Genomic DNA, 26,780 nt, shown 5'->3' with positions numbered 1-26,780 from the left:
GTCAAGCTGTTGGTCAAACTGAGGCAAAAGAGGGAAATACACAGGCAGTGGAAGCAGGGACATGTGGCCTGGCAAAAGTACAGGGATGCTGTCCAGATGTGCAGGGATGGGATCAGGAAAGCCAAGGCACGGATGGAACTGAGCTTGGCAAGGGATGAGAAGAATGGGAATGGGAAGGGATTCTAATAGGTACATTGCTCAGAAAAGAAAGGCCAAGGAGAGTTTTCCCACTCTGATGGACGAGAAGGGAGAACTAGTAGGAACAGACATGGAGAAGGCATACTCAACAACTTCTTTGCCTCAACCTTCACTGTCAGTCAGGTTTCCCACCTCTCTTGTTTCCCTGAACCCATAGATGGGGGCCGAGGGAGCAAAGTCCCACCCACCGTAAGCGAAGAGCAGGTATGAGACCAACTGATGAAACTGAACAAGCACAAGTCTATGAGCCCTGACGCCATGCATCCCAGGGTCCTGAAGGAATTGGCTGATGCAGTTGCCAAGACTCTCCATCATATTTGAAAAGCCCTGGCAGTCAGGCGAACTCCCTGGTGACTGGAAAAAGGGAAACATTGCTCCCATTTTTAAAAAGGGTAGAAAAGCGGAGCCAAGGAATTACAGACCGGTGAGCACCACCTCTGTGCCTGGCAAGATCATGGAAAAGATCCTCCTGGAAGCAACGTCAAGTCACATGCAACACGAAAAGGTGATCTGAGACAGCCAGCATGGCTTCACCAAGGGTAAATCATGCCTGAGCAATCTGGTGGCCTTGTGTGATGGAGTGACTGCATCTGTTGACAAGGGAAGACTGATCGATGTCATCTACCTGGACTTCTGTAAGGCCTTTGACACGGTCCCACATGACATCCTGATCTCCAAGTTGGAGAGAGATGGATTTGATGGGTCAACCATTCAGTGGACAAGGAATTGGTCACACCCAGAGAGTGGTGGTCAGTGGCTCTGCATCAGGGTGGAGACCGGTGATGACTAGCATTGCTCAGGGGCCTCTCCTGGGACTGATACTGTTTATTATCTTTATCAACAACATAGACAGTGGAGTCAAGTGCACCCTCAGCAAGTTTGCAGATGACGCTAAGCTGAGTGGTGCAGTTGATACAACAGAAGGAAGGGATGCCATCCAAAAGGACCTGGACAAGCTGGAGAATTGGGCCCACGTGAACCTAATGAGGTTCAACAAGTCAAAGTGCAATGTGCTGCTCCTGGGTCAGGGCGATCTCAGACATGAGCACAGACTGGGAGAAGAAGTCATTGAGAGCTGCCCTGCAGAGAAGGACTTGGGGGTTCTGGTGGATGAAAAGCTCGGCATCAGCCAGTTGTGCGCACTTGTGGCCCAGAAGTCCAACCACATCCTGGGCTGAATCAAAAGAGGCATGGCCAGCAGGTTGAGGGAGGTGTTTGTCCCCCTTTGCTCTGCCCCTGTGAGGCCCCCCTTTGAGTCTTGCTTCTAGGTCTGGGGCCCCCCAGCATGCTGATCTGTTAGAGCAGGTCTAGAGGGCCACAAAAGCGATCAAGGAGCTGGAGCACCTCTCCTATGAAGAAAGGCTGAGAGAGCTGGGGCTGTTCAGCCTGAAGAAAAGAAGGCTCTAGGGTGACCTCATTGTGGCTTTTTAGTACTTAAAGGAGGCTTATAAAAAAGATGGAGAGTGACTTTTTTCTAAATCAGATGATGACAGGACAAGGGGGAATGTTTTTAAACAGGAAGAGAGCAGATTTAATTAGATATCTAGAAGAAATTCTTTATTATGAGGCTGGTGAGACACTGGAACAGTTTAGCCAGAGAGGTTGGGGATGCCCTATTCCTGGAGGTGTTCAAGGCCAGGTTAGTTGAGGCCTCAAGCAACCCGATCTAGTGGGTGGCATCCCTGCTCAGGTCAGGGGAGTTGGAACTTGGTTATCTTTGAGGTCCCTTCCAACCCAAGCCAATATGCAAATAAGCAACCAGCTGGATTTACAAGACAGTGTAGATCAAATCAACTGCAACTGAATTTAACTGACAGAATCATACCATGAAAATCTCATTCACTGCTTAATTATTTTCATAAATCTGGTCTCTGACAGATTGACATAATGATACCCCAAATGTGGGCAGTATGAAAGCATATAGAGCCATCCAAAGCAGGTAGACCTCATCCATAGAGCCAGGCTCTTGTCAGTGGTGCCCAATGCTAGGACAAGAAGCAATGGGCACAGACTGGAACACAAAAAGTTCTGATGTTCATCTGAACATCAGGAAATACTTTCTTATGGTGAGGGTGACTGAGCACTGGCACAGGTTGCTCAGAGATGTTGTGGGGTCTCCCTCCTTGGAGGTATTCAAAAGCCATCTGGACATGGCCTGGGCAAGTGGCTCTAGGTGGCTCTGCTGGAGAAATGAGGTTGGACCAGATGGCCTACAGAGGTTCCTTCCAACCTAAACCAAATTAAAAGTAATTCAGATGTAACTCACCTTGTTCCATTGCAAGTTTGTGCATGAGAACTTGTCCTGGAGTAAGCATCTCTCTGAATGAGAAAATTTTTACCCTTAGTGCACAAATTCCACCTTCTCCTGTTTAAATGAACTAGCTTGAATGTCTTGAAAGATACGGCTAAGAAAATCTTTGAGCCATCTGGAAGTTTAGCATTATTTAAATACATTATAATGAACAAATTATTAGTGGTGTCCCTCAGGGGCTGATAATGTTTAATGTCTTTATTAATAACCTAGATGATGAGACAGAGTGTGATCTCAGAAAGTTCATGGATGATACCAGACTGGAAGGTGGGGGGAACATGGCTGATATGCTGGAGGGCAGGGCTATTATTCAGAAGGACCTTGATGGACTGGAGAAAGGAGTGGACAGGAGCCTCAGCAAAGAGAAGTCCGAATCTTGCTCGTGAGTCAGAATGCCCTAAGCACCAGCAGAGGCTGGGGCTGCCTAGTTAGAAAGCAGTTTCACAGAAAAGGACCTGGAGGTCCTGGAGGACTAAAGTTGAACAAAGTTAGGAGTCCTTGTGTCACAGAAGGTTACCCATAAACTGGGCTACACCAGCAAAATTGAAGTCAGCAGGTTGAGACAGGTAAACCTCCTCTCTCTTTGGTACTTGCAAAGCCACATCTGGAGTGCAGTATTGCTTTTACTGGGGCTTCCCAGTAAAAGGAAGACACGGATATACTGGGGTGAGTCCAGCAGAGACCACCACAATGGCCATGGGCTGGAGCAGAGGACATGCAAGGAGACACTGAAGGGACTGGGTTTATTCAGCCCGAAGAAGAGAAGAAAAAGACATTTTACAGTTTGAAGCTGCCAGATAGGAGGATGTAGAGAAGACAGAGTATGGCTGGTTGAACAGTGAAAGGACAAGCAGCAAAGGACACAAGCTGCAAGAAGGAAAATTCCAAGTGGATATTAGCACAATTTATTTTTCACCACTAGCATGGTCAAACACTGGCACAGAGTCCAAGAGAAGCTGTGGAATCTCTGTTCTTTGAAAGTACTCAGAGTTCTACCAGACAAGGCCCTGGAACTCCCCAAGTGCTCCACAACTGATGTGATTTATTACATACATCAGCAAATTTACTGAGGGTACACTTAATTTCACTGTCCATGTCACCAACAAAGATGTTAAATAGTGCTGGTACCAGTACTGACCCCTGAAGAAAACCACTCATCACTGATCTCCACTTGGACATTGAGCCATTGACTGAAACTCTTTGAGAGCGACCATCCAGCAAGTTCCTTACCCACCAAGAGGCCCAACCATCAAATCCATGGCTCTCCAATTTAGATACAAAGGATATCATGGGGGTCAGCGTCAAATGCTTTGTATATGTCCAGGTAGATGATGTCAGTTGATCTTTCCCAATCCACCAATGTTGTAACCCCATTGCAGAAGGCCACCAGATTTGTCAGGCATGATCTGTCCTTAGTGAAATCATTTTGGCTGTCGCCAATCACCTCCTTCTTTTCCATGTGCCTGAGCATAGTTTCCAGGATGATCTGCCCCATGATCTTGCCAGGCACAGCAGCAAGACTGACTGGGCTGTAGTTCCCCATGTCTCTTCCTTTTTAATCCTTTTTGAAAATGGAGGTTATGGCTTAGCAATTATATCTGCCAGATCTCTCTGGATCTGTCGATGTATCTCATCAGGTCCCATGGACTTGTGCAGCTTTAGGCTTCTTAGCTGGTGTTGAACCTGATCTCCTGCAGCGGGTGGTTCATAATTCTCACAGTTCCTGACTTTGCCTTCTGGGACTTGGGCTATATAGCTGGAGATCTTGCCAGTGAAGACTGAGGCAAAGAAGTCATTGATTACATCAGGCTTCTCTGCATCCCAGGTGACCAGATCTCCCATTTCCCTCCCAGAGAGGACACACCATTTCCCTAGTCTTACTTTTATCACCAATGTACCTATGAAAGCCTTTCTTGTTGCCCTTTGTGTCCCTGTCCAAATTTAATTCTAATAGGGCTTGGCTTTCTCAGCCTGATCCCTGTCTGCTTGAATAATGCCTTAGTATCCCTCCAGGATTATGTGTCCTTGCTTCCACCCTCTGCAGACCTTCTTTTTCTGCTTGAGTTTGGCTGGGCGCATCTTATTCATCTTTGCAAATTGTTACCCAACTTCCTGGTGTTTTTACCCAACTTTCTCTTTGTTGGGATACCTCACTCCTGTGTTCCTGTCCCTGAATATCAACCAGTCTTCTTGGGCTCCTCTTCCATCCAGCATTTTGTCACTTGCTTGGTTCATTACCAAGCAGATCCCTGAAGAGGGCAAAGCCTGCTCTCCTGAAGTTCAGGGTAGCGAGCTTGCTGTGCTCCCTCCTTGCTGTTCTCAGGATTCTGAACTGCACCAATGTCATGGTCAGTGCAGCCAAGGCTGCCCTTGAGCTTCACATTCCCCACCAGCTCCTCCTTGTTGTCGGGGATGAATTTAAGTTGGGCTGCAGATTAAGCTGACTTACTGGCTGTAGTGGCCAGAATTCTTTTGTACTGCTCTTCAGGTGCTCTCCTGCTGACCCATGACCTCTTTCCAGGCTCTGGACATCTATCACTGACACTGGCATCAGACTGTGAAGAGCAGGATGGATTGAGGTTCCCCTCCCCTGGCAATCCTAGCTTAAAGCCCTTTTCACCAGCCTTGCAAGCCTATCACAGAACATGCTCTTTCCCATCTCTGACAGGTGAACCCCATCAGCCAGCAGACCAGGTTTCTCAAAGTGAGTCCCACGGTGTAAGTAGCTGAACCCCTGCCTGTGGGTTTTACCAGAATTCACTATTTAAATGACTCATTCTAGCTCTACCTTTCCCCATGGATTTGCCATTTGGGCTTTCTGGTTTTCCCCATCAAGTATCTGCATTTCCTAACGCTCTTCTGAATTTACATTATCAATTTTATTCTCCCCTATTTAGCACAGATTGTGTTCCAGTGCTCTTGCAAGCCATAGTTTTGGCCAAGCCATCTTGTTAGACATTTGTGAGAATTTAGTATTCAAGACATTTACTAGAGTATTTTTACAACTCCCAATTGCTATGCTCTTAAATTTATATTTTTCTGCACACTCGGTTTTGCTCATCATTATCTACAGCTTTATCTACATTTCTTTAGCGGCATCATTGGATATAACCTTCCACTAGGACTATATTAACTTGCCTGCACAAAACACACAGTCATTTCACACCTGTGGGAATGGAGACAAAAAGCTTTTAGCTAGAAACACTTGTGCTAGCTGAAACTCTTTATGAATCGGGAGATAACCATCTTTCCTTTCAGGCACTGTAATTAAACAACTACTACTTCAGACCTGTACAGATAATTTCTGTCAGAAGTCCTTAGGAGCATGACAGTGTTCCTCTCCAAACACACAGAAGCATCTCACTCTACATTTCCTCTTCCTTGGTTTGATTGCTTGTTGGTAATGGAGTCCCACAAACATGGACATCCCCAACATGCTCATGTGGGAATGACTGTTGGCACCTACTCTCACTATCCTCTCCACTAAACCAGGATAGACATGTTGCCAGCTGTACGTCTACTAAGTAGTAGAGGACTTTGTTATCTTGCACAAACACATTTGGCACTTAATCTATCTTTTTACTTATGCTTTGATACTGCAACAACACTCCCTCACTATGATTGGTGGAACCCAGGCCCCCCTTGGTGGCACTGCTCGTCTTTTATGTTACCAATCATACACCAAGTTTCAGCCTAAGCCAATCCTAAAGATGAATGAGAATTATTAATGCTTTGGCCTACAGCCATTTTTTCCATTTATTTCTTCTCTTGAAGCTGTAGGGGTTTGCAGTAGTCTCTGGAGAGCAGCTCTCATCACAACCAACAGAAAGTTCATAGCTTAAAACAGTTATAATTAGAGTCAAGAATCGCAATTTGCCCCATTGCAATTGGATTCCTCAGGGTCCTCCACACTGTCAGATGCACACAGGCTGAGTTCTGCATTCCACAGCTGATGAGTGGTCTAGTTTCAGGGGAGAGACAGAGTAGGGTTATTGTCCATGCTCCTGTGGATGGGACATATACCTGATACTCCTCCCTCCTCCACCTCTCCAAATACTTAGGTAAGCTTAGATCCTCCCTGTTCTATTTTCTGCTAAACCATTACTCAGAATACCCGTGGGAAGTGTATTTTTGCACTGATCACAATGCTGGGAGTGTTTGCGCACACCTGGGGAATGGGAGCCTTAGGCAACATAGGTCACCAGCATATGTAGTCAATAATGCTAGGAGCCCGATAGTCACTTCAGGCACAAGGACTGCCCTAGAGACATACATCAGCAAAAGCTGGGGATTCCTTTTAGCAGTCTGGCCAAACAGGTTAGGGGGGAAAATCGATTAGACCACACTGGCACATTTCCACCCGAAATGTAGGTTAGGTGTGTTAGTTGGAATCTGCCCTGTGTGCATAAGCATCTGTAGTTTTAATTAAAAGGTTTCTGGTGTTGTGTACGTATGCAAGGGAGTGTGAACATGTCATGCTCAAAGGTGGTAATGCTACTGACAATTCATGTCTGCATCACAGTTCAACATGATGAGAGCATCAGTGGGATTTTTCTTTCCTGCCCTAGGGTGGAGCAGGCTGGGAGAAGTCTAGCATGTCATTTTCCATTTCTAAAGCAAAATTTTTCCGTCGTTTATGCAGAAAAAGGACACAGGGGTCACCAGTTGTAGCAGGTAAGGATATTGTGATCAGAGCCTTCAGTCAATTAAAGACAGAAGGAAAGAAAATGTTTCTAATTTGCTTTTGCTTTTTATGAGCTCCTTCTGGCACCCCGTTCTTGATCCCATGCAATGATATGTAGTTGTGGGAACAGGAGAAAAATACTCCAGAAAAAAAAAATAAAAAAGTATTAAAAAAAGATATTCAGACTAAGTAAGAGCCAAAGTCCACTAAGACTGGAATGTCATTAATCCTGCACACCAGCTGCAGACATCTAACAACGTCCCAGTGCAGCTGAAGAGAGGCAGATGATGTGTTTGCTTACACAGTGGGGAGAAGGGCACCCTGGCCCCACTGAACAAAAAGGCAAAATGCCAAGTGTCTTTTAGGGATGTCTGCACTTTGGGGGATAAACTGTCTCAGAAACATCTGCATCTGCTAGGAGAGGAAATTCTAAAAGTCAGAACAAGCTAAACAATCTGGAAATGGTTTGAATATTGACTAATACAATGCTAGACTAGAGACATGAAATGAGACTACAGCCGAAAACAACCACAGCGACCACAGCATTCATGGAGACTAAAACAAAAATACCAAACAATATCTACAGCAAGTGTGGGAGACTGCAGCAGGCTCTGCAGATACAGGAGAGGATCTGGTATGTCACCAAGTCACATGGACCCTACACAGACACTCCAATCACCCACTGAATTCTTCTGTGCTGCTCTGCTCCCAGCATTGTAAGAGAATATCCTCTACACTGGGACCTGAGCTAGGAGGGCCAATCTGAAAGTAGCAGAGCATAAGGCCACCCCCAGTTGCTCAGAGTTAGCAGGTGCTTGGAGCAGTGCTGGGGTTTGAACAGCTGCCATTGCTTTACCATGCCCGGCATAGAATTTGCCTTTCTCTGCAAACCTGCCACTCTCCTTTGGCTCCACTTCCTGCTTGCCTTGCACTGAACACATTCACAAGTGAAGGCTCACTGAGACCAAGCTTGAACATTCAGTCATTAGGTATAGCATCTTCCTTCCAACAACATACGACGGTCGTTATCCCCCACAAGAATCAGAGCTCTACAGCTGGTGACGTCCCCTCACTGGAAACAGTGGAGCAAGAAATTACCTTTGCTCTGGAGCTACTGATCAGAAATGTGGCAATACCTTTAAAGCCTCTCAACATGCTGTTCCTATCTGCCAGGTATCAAAAAATGACTTGCACATGCAGCAGACAAGTTATCTCTTTTGAGAAGATCTTCATTTACCCTATATTGGAATCTAGCAACACTTTTTTGTGGGCGGGAGAGCTGGGGATCTCGTTACAGAGACCTTTCTGCCTTCAAAGTTTCAAGAAAAATGTCCCAAACTGCACTCAAATCAAAGCTGAGGACGATACTCTTCTTTGACTCAGTGTCCCATGCTGCTACTTGTCCTCAGATTTTAGTGTTATATTTGATTTCACAAACACTATGTGGGCATCCCTCCAGCAAGTCACAAACTTGGCAGCACCCTGCAGACAGCATGGGAAAAACAGCCCTAGCTCAGTGCTTCCTTTATGATTTTTTTTTGCACACTGAAGTCGTCCACTTCCTTCACCCCTCCATCCTTCCCTCCTGCCTCAACCAGGCTCAGCACTGCCAGGAATTTAGGGACTACAGATGCCACCATCACTTCTGCTCACCCCCATAACAAGTTCTGGCCTTGATGCCAGAGGTGCAGCCTGGAACTGAACCACCCACAGGCTAACTGAAAGCCACAGGATAAACACCCTAGGAGGGCCTCACACTCTCTCTGAAGTTTCCTAACTGTCTGCCAGCTTTTTTGTTTGTTTCTGTTGTCTACTTTGTACCCAGTTGTCATTGTTTTTAATCTATAATTCTTCAGCATTGCCCCTTTCAATGAAAGAGGCTCCTCAGGGATACTCTGGTATTTATGAAGACATCCGTTCAATGTTAATAGCAGTACAAAAAAACAGAGTATTAGAAAAATAATGTAAACCAGGAGGGAAAAACACTACTCAGACTCTAGTTCTGTAGGCTTCTGTCTCACCCATCTCAGAAATGCTGTGTGTAAGGATGCTGCCCAGGTTCAGCCCCTTCAGTCTGAAACAGGGGCAGCTGATGGGGAAGGAGGTATAAATGCAGAGCTATAAAATCTGGAGAGTAGCACAGAGAGGTGCTCTTTGCTGCTGTTTGTAGAACACAAATCAATGGGCATCACCTAGAATGACTGCTGATGACTCCATGTTCCTTTTCCTCTATCCCATCACTTCAGTCTCCCTCTCCCCGTTTCTTAAAGCTCTGTTTTCCCTAGACAGTTAGCATATGGTGAAATCTCTTATAAGATCTATCTTCCACCTCCTTCTTAGGAATCCATTTCTAGCCACTGCTGTGGAGACAGGACACAGGACAGGTAAACCCTTGCTCTGATCCAGTAGATCTCCTGCCATCTTCTTGGGCTCTTTTCCTGTCCTGCCCCAAACACCTATCTGGGTCAGACAGGGTCAGTCCTGCCCTAATGGCAGAAATAACATTGCACATCTGACGAGCACCATACCACAGATGGGCTACAGTACCCAAAAACATAAACCCAAGCAATTTATCATCCAGCAGCATCTACAGAGCTGGGAAAGGCATCCCTGCTACCATATGCCTAATAAGATCAATATCAAGTACTCCACATCATTTTATTCACTAGACATGGGCAACTTTAACCTTCACATTCTTCAGCATTATACCCTAGCCACGCGTGCAATGAAGTATCTCTGTTGGCATGCAAATTACAGGGTATTCCACATTTTTCCACACCTCACCTGATACAGGGTATACTCCACTCTCCTGAATGAGTAGGGGAAGCACATCCAAGCCAGCACCTTTGCAGAACCACTCCTTTAGTTGCTCTGAGCTTTTCTGGCCAAAAGGCTTGCTCAGCAATCCAGGTGTTTCCTTCCACACATCCTACAAACCCTGCAGAAAAACGGAGATCACTCCAGAAGCCCAGCAACATGTGGCAAGGAGCAAAACTTCAGCAGTGAGTACCCAGCTCAGCCACAGCAGCGCACTGTTACAGGTAGCTATGATGCCACTGAAAATCAAAGTGGAGTGGGGCAGTCTTTTGGCATCCCTCCCAGCTCTCTTATGTTAGGAAATCCGACCTCAAGGTCCTACCCAGCCTTACCTTTTTAGAGGTTGAGGAAAGAGTCTGGCTAAGCTCTCTGCTTGATCAGTTCATCTCCTTGGACAGTACCTGCATTCCCAAAGTCTACCCTTTTGTAGCTATGCATTCAATATAGGAGTCCAGATACTCTCCCTAGATTTAAAAAAAAATAAAAAAATAAATAAAAATAAAAATAAAAAAGGAGGGGGAGAGTGGAGGGAAGGAAAATAAAAAAAGAGTAATCAGCACTGTCAGATAATTGTTCATCTGATCCTCTGATCCCAGGCTACTGCCTAAGGCTGCCTAGATGAATGGCCCCTTAGAGATGCCACTGTTATGCTGTTGACCACAGAGAGTGCTTAAGTCTATCAGCACATTAGCCTTGCTTCAATCTGTTCTCTGGCCCCAAGTCCGACTAGTATGAAATGAGAACCCCTGTCTGATCAAACATTATCAGCCTCTGAACAGGACAGTCCCTGTTGGTGCTAACTCCTGAGTCATTCCCAGCAATGACTGCCCCTTTGGGTCTGGAAAGGTGTGGGCCAACCCATGCCAAAGATGACACAAGCATAAAGCAGCACTGATGACGGTGATCATGAGTGTCCTCTTAAGTACTAATAGGGAAAACCCTTCGTGAAAAGCTGAGACAAGTGTCTAACCAAGCTACACTTTGGGAAATGAGTCCTATCTTCTCTATACAATTTGCCCCGTGCTTCCTTTAAGTCTGTGCATGCAGGAACTAGTTCTGAGCATCCCCGGAAGGCACCACACAGACCCTCAAATTGATATTATAGCACAAGGAAATGAAACATGAACTGAGTTACAAAAGGAATATGGAACATATTGTCTTGAGTGCAATCACACAGCATGTGCAGGGCTACCTGGGGATCAGGCCCAAGTCAGCACAGGTTCATGAAAGGCAAGTCCTGCCTTACCAAACTCATCTTCACCTATGACCAGGTGACCCACCTCATGGATGAAAGGCTGTTGATGTAGTCTACCTAGACTTCAGCAAGGCCTTTGACACAGTCTCCCACAGTATTCTCCTGAAGAAGCTGGCAGCCCATTGCTTGGACAGGTACACGCTTTGCTGGGTTGAAGACTGACTGGGCAGGCAGGCCCAGACAGTGGTAGTGAATGGAGTTAAGTCCAACTGGCATCCCATTACAAGTGGTGTTCCCCACAAGTCAGTGTTGAAGCTTATTCTCTTTAATATCTCTACTGAGGACTCGAATGAGGGAATTGAGTGCACCCTCAATAAGTTTGCAGATGACACCAAGTTGGGGGGAAAACATCGATCTGCCAGAGAGTAGGAAGGCCCTGGAGAGGGACCTGGACAGGTCAGGTCAATGGGCAGAGGCCAAGGTATGAGGTTCTATATGGCTAAGTGCCAGGTCCTGCACTTTGGTCACAACAACCCCATGCAGCACTACAGGCCTCGGGCAGGGTGGCTGGAAAGCTGTGCAGAGAAAAAGGATCTGGGACTGTTGGTTGATGCTCATCTGAACATGAGCCAGCAGTGTGCCCAAGTGGCCAAGAAGGCCAACAGCATCCTGGCTTGTGTCAGGAATAGTGCAGCCAGCAGGACTGTGGAGGTGATTGTCCCCCTGTGCTCACCTTTAGTGAGGTCACACCTTGAGTGCTGCGTTCAGTTTTGGTCTCCACACTACAAGAAGGACATCAAGGCCCTGGAGCCTTGTCCAGAGAAAGGCTAAACTGCTGAAGGGCCTGGAACACAAGTCCTGCGAGGAGCAGCTAAGGGTACTGGGGTTGTTTAATCTGGAGAATAGGAGACTGAGGGGAGACCTCATTGCCCTCTACAACTTCCTGAAAGGAGGTTGTGGTGAGATGGGTTTCAGCCTCTTCTCGCAGGTAACCAGTGATGGGACAGAGGCAAATAGCCTCAAATTGTGCCAGGGAAGGTTTAGGTTGAAAACGAGGAGAAATTTCTTCTCAGGAAGAGTAGTCAGGCATTGGAAAAGGTTGCCCAGAAAGGTGGTGGAGTCACCGTCCCTGGGGGTGTTTAAAGAAAGGTTGGATGCAGTGCTTAGGGATGTGGTTTAGTGGGTGACATTGGTAGTAGGGGGATGGTTGGACCAGATGACCGTGGAGGTCTTTTCCGACCTTAATGATTCTGTGATTCTACAAAGTGATCATTCAGATTCAAAGATAGGTCTAGATTTTCATTTTTCCTTGATCTTTACTAATAGCTGTTTAATTCAATAACCTTCAATAATCCTTAACAGATATCTGGAATTAAACAGTCTGTTTAAATTCAGTACACACACATACTTGTGTGAGTGTTGAGAAAGACCACAGGTGTATCTTTGAGAACCACCCATGTGTCCTCCTGCAATATCCCCAGAGCTAGATGCAACTACAGGCCAGAATAATTTTTAAAGAAAGCAGAATGACAACACAGCGAATTATTTATGGGAAAAAGATTACGGTCAATTTTAACTGCTCCTTTGTAGGCCCACCTTTATAAATCATTAACACTTTTATCCACCAAAGAAGAACATTCCCTATATTAAACACGATCATCAGAATCCCAAAATACAGTAAAAGCTTTACCTCAGGTCCCTGTGAAGCTGCTGTTACTGTGCGGATCCCTCTTTGGGGCACACCACCATCTTCCTGGCTAGCTTGCAAGAAGCTTGCCCTAGCCTGGGTGGCATCTGATGCAGCCTCGCTGGTATAAATTCAATACTTGCCCTGCCTAGTGCAGATCCAGAACATACCGTTGCTGGCACCATTTCAGAACACTGCATTAGGATGTCTGGACAGCAGCACTTCTGCAGTCCTACGCAGCATCCTGCCCCGACATGCAATTGCAGCCAAAATGCATGGGGCTGGACTAAGGCTCAATTAGTAACAGTACAGTGGTGAAAGGGTGCCTTGAAGAAACCAGTGAGGATGAACTAGGTTACAGGTGCAGTGGCTGTTACTCTCAGAGCAAACTAAGGTTTATGCTTGATTTGAACTGTAAACTTCCTGTGGTAAGGTTGTCTTTACCTACAGCACAGTGCACACACACATGCCAACTGTGGCAAAACTACATCAGCTCACACATGTGTATGAGCCCAGCAGCACCAGAAACACTAAAGATTTTGAACAAGCATTTGTTAGAGCAGATAGAGACAAGCAGCACTCCTCAGCTCAGTGAGGAACACCAGGGGTGAACATTGCTACTATGAAGAGAGGAGAAGGAAGTGGTCCACCATTTGAAACCCCTCTGGCATGAAGGCTGGCCAGTTTAGGCTATGACTCTGCAGAATCACCTGTTCCAGCAGCATCCTTCAGCTGTTCAAAGGGAATCCTTCAGCAAAGTGAGAAGAGCTCTCTGCAGCGCCGCCTCCCATCTGCTCTTTTTGCAATTCATAAAATCCACTTTGAAGGAAAATCTTGGATGTCAATATACCAAGACTCCATCACCTGATTAGGGCTTCTTTCAGAAGCACTTTCTGGGTGGCAGTGCTCCCAGCAAGACCTTCTCCATGCCATCCAGACACAGCACAACAGCAGCAGGCAAGACGAGGCATGACCAGCCACCACGAAGCCCAGCTGCTCCACTGAGCAGAAGCAGCAGATACCTCGCCCACCTGCAGGCACTGACTCAGACATGCAGCAAAGCAGTGATTCCTCCCTGAAGTCATCTGAACTAGGTGGACCTCAGACAAAGCATTTCACAACTTGTGAACAAAGTCTGATTGGTTAACACACTCATAATCTCCAAATCCTTCTTGGTCTCCCAAGTCAAACTCCTGGGAACCCTGTCCTCTAGTTGTATCACAAACATTGACTATGAGCTGGGACTTGCTTATAACAGACCTTTCTCTCCCAAAAACTCCCAGCCTGCAGCTTTAGAATATATCAGTTTTGTTTACTGGCAAATGCAAAGTCAAAGGAGGTATTCAGTAGTTTATGTCACTCTGTTAAATGTGATTTATGCAACAAAGACAGCTGGGTAGACTGGAAGACCCTAACAGGAGTCTTTTGTATTCAATTTATTTCTGAAGATACCCTCAGGTAACAAAAACAATAATAATAACTTTTACAAACAGTTGACAGTCTGGATCTTTTTAAGGAGCTTTTTTATGCCTCTGTGAGAGCATACTCATAGCCATGGAGACAAACACATTAACCTCAAAACTGACATTCAAAGACTAATAAGACAGTGCAATGCTGTCTGCCTCACACTGCAAAGAACTCAGAAGAAAATACAGCACATGTACAAACCAAGCAGAGCAGCATTTCTGCAGGTGTGCTGGTATTTTTCCAAAGCAACTCTTCTGCTGTGGGCATTAGTACCCAACACGTTTCCTATAATGTTAGGAGTCCCTGCCCCTCGTTGGAAGAGACACCTGCTGCATCATCACATCCCACAGGCAGCCATGGAAAGGGAAATTCAGGAATGCAGTCCAGCTGCCACAGAACAGTGCAGGCAGCCAGGCCACGAGCCAGCCATACACCCTCTTGTCACCCTCCACAGACAACAGGAAGGCTCCAAAAGAAGCTGCCAGGATGATACAAGGCAATCAGGCCATTGAAAATGGCCAGCTCAAGATAAATCCTGGATGAATTCACGGACAGAACGTTTTCACCTGTAGGCTGAGTGTTGCAAAAGACTGATGGGTGTTTCATACAAGGCACGTTGCACCAGAGGCTGGGAAAACTGTCAAAAGAAGTGAGGGTCTTACTGTACTAGAAGGCAAAGACCAAACATGTTCACTGTGCTACAGCCTCTTTGCTGGTCTGAGAACAATGAGGTAAAAGGCTTGATGCTCTACCTGACTTTGAGGTCTGAGTTCTGATGACTGGACAAGGGATTCAGCAGCTGCTGTTGGGATTCTCCTTAATGTAGAAGAGGGCCAAAGGGCCACCTGATCCCTCTATCCAGAAAGCGATCTGAGTTGTTATCCTCCATAGCTTGCAGAAAGTGCTTCCTTTGACTAGGATTGCCACTGACTCTACAAAAGAAAAGCTGTAACTGCACAGTGGAAAGATGCTCCTTAATGTCCAGCTGCCTCCCTCAGCAAGCAGCTTAAAAGCTGTTTGTGGGTCAGAAGTGCAGGCCAGGATTTCCAGCAGAAGGTGCTGAGTGGTACTTCTTCCACAGGACCGAATACACTATTAACTTTGAAGTTCACCAAGCTCCTATGAGCCTCATGTCCATGAGGCCAAAGCTGAGAGGGTTCAAGATGCCTAAACAATTCAATACTACTACGGAAAAACTTTGTTTCAAATTCTCAGTTTCATGCTGATAGAAAACCTACAATCTAGATATAGCTTACTGGTAAGAAAGAAGCAGTGCTCAGGCACCCTGCATTTACATTTTTAAAGTCCACTGGCATCTGATGGACAATGGACAACAGGCACTCTGTACAGAAGATGGACAAATTCTGTTGTTCCTGAAGCACACGTGCTCCTGCAAGCATTACACAGGATGCTAATGAGGCTTAATGTCAAGCATTAATTTATCTGAACCCACTACTAAATGAAGATCAGAGCCAAGAGAAGATACATGCCTTTTTGACAAGGCATTTAAGAAGTGGAGAGTGAAAAATCAAATGTAAGCCACAAATGGCAGCAGAGGGTCTCCCTCTAGCACTTTTCCAGGGCATGGCTGGCTAACCTCACTCAGTTGTGTTGTTATTTTTGTGTCTTTTTCCCCCTTGTACTCTCTGGACTGAAGGAAGGAAGGATGTTTCAGAGGAAGGAAGAACAGGCTTGGCTGTGCTGAGACAGGACCACACAGCTTCCTGCCCAGTGCTGTTCCTTTCTACCAAGGAGGGAAGAAATGGGAAATCTACATATTGTGTCTCATGTAGGTTGCCACTAAGGTGATGAACTTAATTCCAAGTACCACAGAGATTAGTCCAGCTCCTGCTCCAAAGGGGGCTGCATCAAAAGGTGCAGCAAGTTGTCCAGGTCTCCATCAAGTTGCGAAAATCTTCAAGGACTGGGACACCACAACCCCTGGGACCCTGTCCTGTGTTTGACCAATCTCCATTCCTTGTCTCTCATCCTTTCACTGCACACCACTGACATGAGCTCAACCATTTCTTCTCCACAACCCACACCAGGAGGAAGGGGATCAGACACTCCATCTCGCCTCTTCCAGGAACATCACTTCCTCACCTCCCACACCAAGTCCTCGAGCTCCCCAGCTGTATCAGCAACACTCCCTGACTGGACACTTCAGACCCAGGACATGACTCTTCAGACACCATCTCGCCAGCACTGAGCAGAGAACAACCGTCCTTCTCTGCCTGTCAGCTGTGCTGTTGCTCATGCAGCCCAGCACACGCTCAGCCCTCACAACTGCACTGCCCAGGCTTTACTGACTCCTGTCCAGGGGCTCTTTTGCAGACAGCCTGTGTGCCCCTGCCAGCTTACACACAGCACAGACAGGTTCAGAGGGAAGGACCATGCTGAGCCACACACACTCCAGCAGTCACAGCAGCCACCAAAGGCATGCAGGACAGAGATCTCAAGCCTTTCTAGTGAAACAAGCTTGAACCATAGACAATGGAGGCAAAACTGAAAGGTGAATGGTATGGATCTGTGGGTAGTGGCTTGGGAGCAAGTTCCTGTTTCCCTAAGACAGCTAGAGAAAGGGTGCTGCAGGACAGGGCTGGCTGCCACCACTGCTCTGGGGGATGTGGGGAAGATGACCCAGGCTCAAGGAGCATTGTGCTGCAGCCAAGGTGCCTTGCTGCTGATGCTGGGAGGACCTGTTGTCCCACCCCGGAGACAACCCATTCCCAATGACAGCAAGGCTTTCCAGGACTACAGAACAGCCAAAGCAGACAACAGGGTATGACTGTTTTTTTCTGCACACAGCAGTAGCTATTTTACCATGCCTGTGCCTAAAGCCAACCTTACATCTATCCCTAACCCAGCTGTCTGGAGCTCACCTTTGCTGTCTGCACTCTGCAGCATCCGAAGAGCTCAGCTTTCAGTCACTGCAGGAGAATGGTCCCCCCTGCCTCCCCAGCAGGTTATAGCATTGCTTCTGCATTCACCTTCAAAAACTCAGTTTCATAGCTTTTCCAAATCACTGATGATCATTTTGCACTCACTCTCTCCTGCACAGCATCTCTGACAATTTGTTTCAGATAAAAAGAAATGCCCTGTTCCAAACTGTGCCAGTCATTACTCTGCTCAATGCAAAAAAAAAACAAAAACACAACTACTTAAATGCAACATCAAAAGAATTTAAGAGCTTCTACAGATACTGTATCACATTCTATAGCCAAATCTCAGAGAAACTTCAACATCCACATGTTATATAGGATACCTTTACGTTAAGACTTCAACAGCACATTCAACAACACTAAAAACAATCCCAAACAATAGATATACAGGATGTGATACAAACAATAGAGTGAGAAGCTCCATTAGGATTTCCCAACTGCTCTCAGTTAAAATTCTTACCACAATGCAGTACTAATAGTTACTTATCATCATACAGGAATCGTTGTTCTCCAGTAAAAACAAACGTATTTCCAAATGATTCACACTACCTGAGGAATTAATGTTTTTTTTCAGCTCTGTTCCAGATCCTAGGTCAGGAATCTCCTTTCTATTCTGGTAAATTCCATCAAGATATCACATGTAACAACAAGTTCTTGAAACAGTTTCATCAGATTTTCCCTTTAAGGTAACCCACCGCACTCCCAGGTGAGGCACAGACACCTCAAAGGCACAAGCAGCTGAAAGTACTGCAGCGGAATCAGATGATCAGCATAAGCTTAGAGCTTCTGCAGCCTCCTTTCAGCTTTAGAAACGTAGCCTGTGATTTTCAAAGTCACCCAGCAGGGAAGCCACAATCCAGTGCAGTAGTTTAAAGCCCGGATAACACATATAAAAGCAATTTATATAAAAACAATTTTGAGAGCAAATATGAAAACAAAATCTGACAGATGCTGCTTCAACATGTAACGAGGTTGCAGCACTGCAGCAAAATCTGTCATTCCCAGCTGTATAATGTTGCGCTGCATGCAGGCACAATGTGAAAGAGCTGACAATGCCAAGGAGTGCTACACTGCTGCAGAAACGTGAACAGTTTTACCCTTTTGCAAGCATCTGGATTGCATACTATAACAGAGCAAAATGTGTTAAGTGAAATAGCTGGGGTAAAGACAAATGGGTAAAGAGCTGCTTGAGCTTATGTTCATTTTAGCTAGTCATGTAGAAAGGCATGTTTTCAGCTTAGGATGAAGCTACCATCTAGAGTACAGATAAAATGCCCAGAGACTGAAACACAAACTTGAAAACTATTGACACAGGTGATATTGACACACAGTGTCAATGTTTTCTTGCTAGCCTCTATTCCACCTTTCCTACTATGGCACTTGTATTTCCAATTCAGCGCACTTGCTGCTGCCTACTCCTGTACCATTATATGCAAGTGCTGGGCTGACCTGCACATTGTCCGTGGGTTCCCAGAGCAGGAGAGGTGCCGTGCTGCAGCCATGGGAGCCTCCCTCAGCTGCCTGGCAGGATGACTGCTATGCTGTGACACAGGTTGGGTAACCCTCTCACATCACCTCCTACAGAAGCAGAAGCTTTTCTCTCCTACTGTGCAGCCTGACACATAAGCCTCAAGCTTCAGGGGCTTTGTAATATTAACCACCAAAGTTCATTCTTAACCAGGGCTAAGAAAGCCTCAGTTCTCATTTCCTCCTCCTGCTGCTCTGCTCTTTCAGAGACAGGCAGCACACACTCAAGGATCTGTCTGGTCTCATCCACAATGGTGTTTGCAGGGTGTCTGAAAGAAATCTGTCCCTTTCCTTCTGAGCAAGCGATCACAAATCCAACAAAGAAACAAGGGCTTTCACTGCAAAAAGTCATATTTATATTCACCAACCACCTCTCAGAGAACCATCAAGTTTGCAATTTAAAATTGCAAACCTCAAAAATGGCTAGGTGAACGAGTCAATTTGAAACTAAGTGAGGTCTAATACCCGGGTTATATAGGAGGTCAAACTATGACTTCATCTGTGATTTAAAAACCAATTAGCTAGGTAAATTCAGAACTATGTTTACACTCAGTGGCCAGTACACACAGAACAGATAAAAATCATCAAAGCCTACACTTTCCCTTCATGACATGAAGGAGGCAAAACCACCACACATTCCTCCCCAAGCCAGGGCAGATTGCGAGAGGGTGGTGAGGGAGCACAGGTCCTTTTCATCCCAGAGCACTGCATGTGAGAAGCAGGACTTGCCTGCAGCACCAGGCAGCCAGCCTGCTTCTGCCTTGAAGGGAGGAATGAGGGCTGTCACTGAGCACAGCCATGCTGCGGACTCCCAGCTCCCTGAGGCTGGGCAGCACTGGGAGGAGGCAGCACAGAACAGCCGGTGTCGAGTCACAGTGGGACAGGGAGCAGCAGAGGGAAGCCTTCCCCTTGCACAAGATACATGCTCTGGCACACAGGGCCAAAATTGTTTGGACTTAACTACAGTAACTTTTCCACTATAGTGCTCTAAATGTGAAGTCTGCACTACTGATGCTCAAGTGTGGACAGCGCTTTGTGTGAGCTGCAGCTTCCCAGACACAGAGTGTCCAAAGTCACCACAAAAGCAAAGTGATGGTGCAGATGCAAACAGGGGCATGCACGTGGCAATACTTAATACAAACAGGGAACATTAACATTGCAAAACTGATCTCACAGTGTGGATCAGAACAGATCCTCACACTGATGATTCAGTCATTTTTAGACAGGCCTGCCCTGTGCCTGGCACTACTTGTGCCTTCTACCCCCATGCTGCCCCACTCCAGCCATACAAGTGTCCTTGGCTAGGACAGAAGTACGTAGGGTTAAAGGGGCTTGGGGGCAGCTAATTAACTTTCACCAGATCCACTGTACACTGCACCAGCTGGGGGAGAACTGGAAAGAGCACCCAGAGGAGAAAGCTGCCAGAGGAATGGGAAAGGCAAACCCACCTCCTTCAACCACCATGTCCACCTGCACTGACCTAGCATTTCCCCAAACTGTGACTGGAGAAAATGTAAAAGTCCCATTGTCTCCTCCAAGTTACAGCAGCAAGCATCAGCTCCCATTTGTTTGTCACACAGAAACAAACTTAGCAGCTGATGTCTCCCTATATTTTATAGCAGTGTATTTTGGCAACCTTGTTCCTAAGCAAATGCTCCATTTCATTCCCTGGGCTACTGGTATGGATCCTAATGGGTTCCACTGCTGGCACAACTCATCCAGCTCTCACTGCTACAGACACAATACTCACGGCAAAAAGCTGCATAGCAGGCTGAGTATCATATTTAAACTAATTTAAACTTTCTAAAAATCCTCCATCTTTTCAACCCTTCATTATAACAGTGCATTCAACTTTCTGTATCATGTTTCTACGAGAATCTCAAAAGTTCAGTAACATAAACACTAGATTTGCTGTACAACCCCTATGAGCAAGCACCAAAATAGTCTCAGCAATGTTTTACCAAGAAGGAAATAGAAACTGCTAGTGTATGGTGTTTGTGCTCCTGTGTCTACTGCCAGTGCACTTAGGTGCAACAAACAGCCTTGCCTATCTTACTCCACCCTGCTTGAGGGTTAAAGAACATAGAACTGAACTGTGCCTTACAACCCCTTATCTGTTGAGATGAGGGCCCCTACAGGGAAACATCGCTGTCAAAACCTACAGAGACACAAAAAGGGTAAGACCTAAGCTGGCACATTTTGTTGGCTAAAATTCAATGCCATACTTCATGCACTCCAATTTTCAGGCTGCTGAGACAACACAAATCCCACCAATTCCACTGGAACAGTACACACAGGTATCAGTCGCTCATGGGTTTTTCCATCAAAATGAATCTGTCACTAACTCCAAGTCCCCAAATCTAGACATATGACTGACCATCCAGTGTCTGCAATAGTTGACCTCAGTCACCAGATGGAGAAGTCTGCCTTTGGCTGTTCACCCAGGCAAGCAGCTGAGTCTGGGATAAGTGCAGTGAATCCCACACCTTTGGTGACCACTGACAGTAGAAGAGATCAAGTTAAAGTACTCAAAAACCTCAAAAAACATAGACTGTGAAAAACAAAGGGAATAATAGCATCAAAAGGTGAAGCAGAGCACCAGAGATGGAAGAAGTAATTGCAAGCAACACTTGCTCATCAGCTGTCACCAAGTATTTCAAAATGCATGCTTTCTGTATCACATACACAAATCCAAATGTAACCTAAGAAAAAAGACCTTACAATGGTTTTAGACAAGTGCTCTCCTTCCAATATGTTTTAAGAGTTCCCATGACTTGCATTGCAGTAGTTAGTGCAAAACATGCTGCCGCTCCTGATCATCATGTCAATCTTCCAAAGCAAATGGTGTCCTAAACAAGATTATTTGCTTCATTTGAGCTTAATATTTGCATCAAAATTGTTCCATTTTGTGATTTGGCTCAGTTACACCAACCAGACTTTTTGAAAAACTTCTGAAAATAATAAGGCATGTCTCATTTGTTTCCTTGCTGACCACTGCCCTTGGTGGGAAGGAATGGCTTCACAGAGGATGAGCACAATCTCAGAGTACCTGTGTACAATACTAGGGTTAGATCATGCTCAAAGATTTAATCACAAGCTCATCCGAAAGAACAAAATAACTTGGCCTAAATTGTTAGTAAGGCACACTGTTATTTTTGTTTTGTTTTTAATTACCATCTCTGGTCACAGCCAGATGTGAGAGTACTCTTTATGCAAGAAGATCTATTTTTGTCTACGTTTACTAACTTATGTTAAATACATAAACTCAGTAGCTTATTTGCAGTTGGGCCAAATTTTCAGAGCACAGAGAAAGCCAGAGGAGCTGGCGAAGAGACTATGTTGCCATAACATATTTTGTCTTCCTATAAAGTAGAAATCTGACAGCTTGCCCTTAACTGGAATAAGAAAGTTTTACCATTTAAAGGATTAAGGGAAAGCTGAGGCTGAAGGGCCACTGGGACCAGAACAAAGGCAGGGAAGTTAGTTACCAAGGACCTGCCTACTCTTAAGTTATTCTGTGCTTCTATATCTCCTTATCCTGATTTACTCCTGCCCTCAGGAATTTTTAGCCACATGTCCAAAAAAACACAGCAAACAGTTTTGCAAGCTTTCCTCCACTTCCAGGGCCTGGCCTGTTAGAGGGGGCTTAGGTGACCCAACCAGCCCCAGCTGCCAGGGCACAACCCCAGACAGGGGCTGTGCTCACCACAGCTGAGCAGGGTTCTGCTTCGCAGCCCTACGCATGGCCAGTGCTCCCCAGGGCCTTTTGGAGCCTTCTGGGAGCCCGTCCAGCTCAACAGCTTGGCAGGCAGCAAACACAGGAAGAGAGAGCAGATCCTTTTCTGCTGTATGAGCAAGCTTAATCAGTACTGGGAAGAGTTTGAGTACTGGAGCCAGTGCAGCCATCCTTACTGCTGTGGATCCAACACAATAGAGGAATTATGCTTCTGCAAGTACCACCGATGTGAAATGGCCATGTAACACACTGCGCCTACTGAAACACATTGACTGGCCACAGGCTTTTATTAACTAACCAAAGCACATAATTGTTGGTTTTGTACTCACACATGCAGTAGAAATGCAGAGGAATACTGTCCCTCTTCATTATCCAGTAGGCAAGGAAATACGTCTCTGCCACAAGACTGTAGGCATATGCTAAGTAACTGCATTTTATCTAAAGCTTGAATGCCGAAGAAAACTCCAGGGTTGTAAAATATTTCCCCTTTTACTATCGTCACTATGCATTGTCGCTTAGGAGAGATTCCGCCCAGGAAGCTCTCAGTTCAGCTAGAGACTTGATAAGAAACAACCTCAATGCATGCTGCAATTGCAAGCACTATTTTCAGTGACTTTGTGGAGAATTTTAATAGCATTTATGCACCTATTAAAATCTAATCCAACTGCACCTAATCAGAAGGTGCTGACTAGTTGGTATGGTCACTTTAACTTGGGTTTGATTGGTTTAAAGGCTTCAAGTGTAGCATTAGAAAATAAAATGCAAATTTGCAATGAAAGCGTGGTCATCAAAGACAACCACCAAAGGTCCGCTACTTCACTTGCTCTACATACCAACAACTTGTGACACCTGGCAAAGCCAATTGCAGTATTTGAGTAAATTTAAGAGGAGAAAAAGGAAATTTTGTGATGTTAAATAAATGAATTCCCTCAAGACAAGGCAGCAAAGAAGGCTTAACCTGATTAACAAAGGCAGAGAGCATCAGAGAAGCTCACACATAACAGGGAGAACATTATTCATCATAAATAAGAGTGGATGGGCTGGGAAAAAAATCAGATAAATAAATAGCTGACAGGAAAGCAAGTAGATAGCTGCAGAAAGAAAGAAAAAAAAAAAAAAAGCTGATGGCTATTCACAGGAACCCCATGCCTTAAGTGTGTAGAAACCTCAAGAAGGTCAACTACATGATAATCGTAGGAGAGAACCCTACACTGAGTGTTTGACGTGCATTAGGCATTTAGTTATCTCCAAACCGTCGGTGAATTTCTGCGCGCCTTTGCAGAGTACCCGCAGCGCTCCAGCCTGGCATAAAGGCCGTGTGCCTTCCGGCCGGCCGCGCCGCGACCCCGCGGCCAGCCCCGGGCCCCGCTCCGTACCCGCCGCCGGGTAAACGGCCGGTCCGGGAGCTCGGGAGATTCCTCGGAGGCGACCGAGCACAGCCCGAGCCGCCCGAGGGCGGCTCCCACCGGTGGCGGGGCAGCCCCGCGGGGCGCCGCACCGCTCTCGCCGAGCTCCCCGGAGCGACGGCCGCGGGCCGCGGGCGCGGGGCCAGTGCCGGAGCCCGCCAGGCCCCGGCGCGGCGGGGCAGGCCCGGCCTGGCCGCTCCCGGCAGCGCGGCCTCGCCGCGGTCGGGGTCTCGCCGCCGCCACGCCGCGGGCACCCCGGTCCCGCGGCACCCGCCCGGCGCGGGCTGCTGCAAGGCGGTCTGCTGGCAGCGCAGACAAAGCGGATGCCTCGAATTCCTCCCCACCCCGCCGGTCGGGCGGAGGCGGCGGCGTCGCGGGGCTCCGGACGGGGCCGCGGCACCCGCCCGCCCGCGGCCCTCCGCGGCGCCCACCTCTGCCTACCTGGGCGGCGGGAGCGCCCGCGCTCGGCCTCCGCCCGCGGCGCGCTCGGTCCGCTCGGGCAGCCGCCGGGCCGACCCGGGCCGGGGCAGCCGCGCCACGACTCGGGCAGCCGCAGCCCGCGGGGCTCGGGCTCGGGCTGCGGGTCCGGCCGCTGACAATGAGAGGCGGGCCGCGGCACCGGGCGGCGCCTGGCGTCACCGCGGGGGGAGCGGGGCCGGCAGGGCGAGGGGCGGGAGCGCGGCGCTGCCGGGCGGGGCGGGGCGGGGGTCCTGGGCCTCGGCCCCGCTCCTGCTCCGTGCCGCCCGGCCCGGCCGCGGCACCGCCTCGCGGCGCCCTCCGCCGGCGCCTGGGCCCAGGTCCTCCGGTTTCCTTCGCTTTCCCCGTGGTTGGGAGAAGCCGCTGAGGGAGCTTCGGCCATTTTGGGGGAAAGCCGGGCGTGGGGCTGCCGGGTCGGGCCTGGCCTCGCGCAGCCGGGCGGCCCTGCGCCTGCCGGGCCCTGCTGCCCGCCCGGCCGGTCCCGGGGCCGCGGCCGGAGCTGCCTTTATCTGAGTGCCCCCGCTGGAGCAGGTGGATGTGGCCTGGAGGAGGCTGCGGCCCACGGAGAGCCCCCGCAGGAGCAGGCCCCGGGCCAGAGCCGCAGCCCTTGGAGAGGAGCCCACACAGGAGGAGGGGGCCTGGGGGGAGCTGCTGCCTGTGGGGGACCCGTGCTGGAGCAGTTTGCTTCTGGGGGATGGACCCCGTGGTACGGAGCCATGTGGAAGCAGTTCTTGAAGAGTTGCTGCCTGTGGGCAGCCCCCACAGGATCAGTTCGGGAAGGACGGCATCCCGTGGGAGGGACCCCACGGGGAGCAGGGGCAGAGAGTGACCGAGAAGGAGCGGTGGAGACGAAGTGCTGTAGACTGACCACAGCTCCCATTCCCTGTTCTCTTGCGCTGCACAGGGGGAGGACATAGAACATGGTTGATGGTGTGAAGATGTTTTAGTTTCTCACTGCTCTAGCTTGTTAGTAATGGGCAATAAAATACCTTAATCTCCCTATGCTGAGACTGCTTGACACGTGAGGATAATTGTTGAGTGATTTCCCTGTCCTTATCTCAACCCTTGAGGCCTTTTCATCTTATTTTCTTCCCCTTTCCCTTTGAGGAGGGGGAGTGAGAGAGCAGTTGTGGTGGAGCTCAGCTGCCCAGATGAGTAAAACCACCACAGGTATGTGCAACCAAAAGATGTTAAGATGGAGCTGGAGACAAGAGACCTTCCAGCACCAAATGGGAAAAGCTGCTCAAAGTATTTTTCTGCTATTAAGCAAAACCCCAGGACTAGTGTAATGCAGAGCTTTTCCTAGAGGGTGGTGTGGTGATGGACACTGAGAGCGCTAGCTATCCATGCCTTTGTATAGCATTGGGCTAAACTGCCCAGCTGGGTCAAAGGAGGATCGGGTCAGCAGCTGGTGAGTGCTTCCAGCCCACAGGCAGACTTGAAAATCTTATAATGCATTGTCCCCTTTTGCTAGTAGGTATGCTAGCTATAGTCCAATACTGTATATATATTACAATACATTATGTATATATATTCCAATTTGTTCCAAATAAATTTTAGGCAATGCCAAAGGTAGATGCTTCAAGTGCTAGGTGATTCATCTTGTAAAGCTCTGGTAGAATATTGCGTGTGTTCACATGGAGTTGCAGGAATGCAATACCAAGAACACAACAGTGATATGATATATCTTGTTAGTACAAAGATTCACGTAAGACATTTAATTATATTGTTTTTTTTACATTTCATGGTGTGCCCTTATGACCAGGAAAACCATTTAGTGAACTGAACTGCTCCCCCAGGACAAGGAAAAACCAAAAAACAAGTGAAAAATGTGTGCTTTCTGCTCCCTGACAACGTGCCACCTGTTGGCTCCTGTGCTTTACTGGTGGGAGAAGCCTGGGGGATCCAGTCTGGGACGAGGGCTAGTCAAAGGGCCCATCTCTGCCACCAAGTTCAGCACCATCATTTTGGATGCCAGGTGGAGAAGGCTGCATGTAGTGAGTGGGACCCGCAGCAGAGCTGGGGTGACACCCCCAACAATTGGCTGGCAATGCTCATACTTACTGAAGACTCACCAAAATGCTTCATCATTCTAGCATATCCCAAAGGACCAGAGCTCACCTTACGGCCCCTGGCAGCACTATCAAGAGTTTCCCCAGGGTGGCAGAGGTTAGGCTTTGGAAATGGCAGCTAAGTCATAGCTCTTGAAGTCCCCCCTGGAGCCCAGGGATAAAAACACTGTTGTAGCACTGACCAGGGATGTTGAGACTCCTGTACCACAGTCTCCAGGAGGACAAGGTCAGTGATCTCAAAACCCCATACCTCTGATATGC

General features: G+C 47.5%; 1 protein-coding gene across 2 annotated transcripts in view; it reads right to left on the bottom strand.

Moving 5' to 3' along the window:
- LUZP1 (leucine zipper protein 1) overlaps positions 1-24,704 on the bottom strand; it is a 39,130-nt gene extending 14,426 nt beyond the window's left edge. Inside the window, exon 1 of one of the 2 annotated variants that reach the window (XM_082777731.1) lies at positions 24,412-24,704. The gene's annotated coding sequence lies outside the window, so the exon portion shown is untranslated. Of the gene's footprint in view, positions 1-17,241; positions 17,377-24,411 lie in introns of those variants that run through there. The other variant, XM_082777732.1, reaches the window with a different exon arrangement.
- Between the last annotated feature and the right edge of the window lie 2,076 nt (positions 24,705-26,780).

This window comes from Aythya marila (genome assembly GCF_965140915.1).
Source record: "Aythya marila genome assembly, chromosome: 22".
NCBI classification, from domain to species: domain Eukaryota; kingdom Metazoa; phylum Chordata; class Aves; order Anseriformes; family Anatidae; genus Aythya; species Aythya marila.
This window is presented reverse-complemented; position numbering and strand designations above follow the sequence as displayed.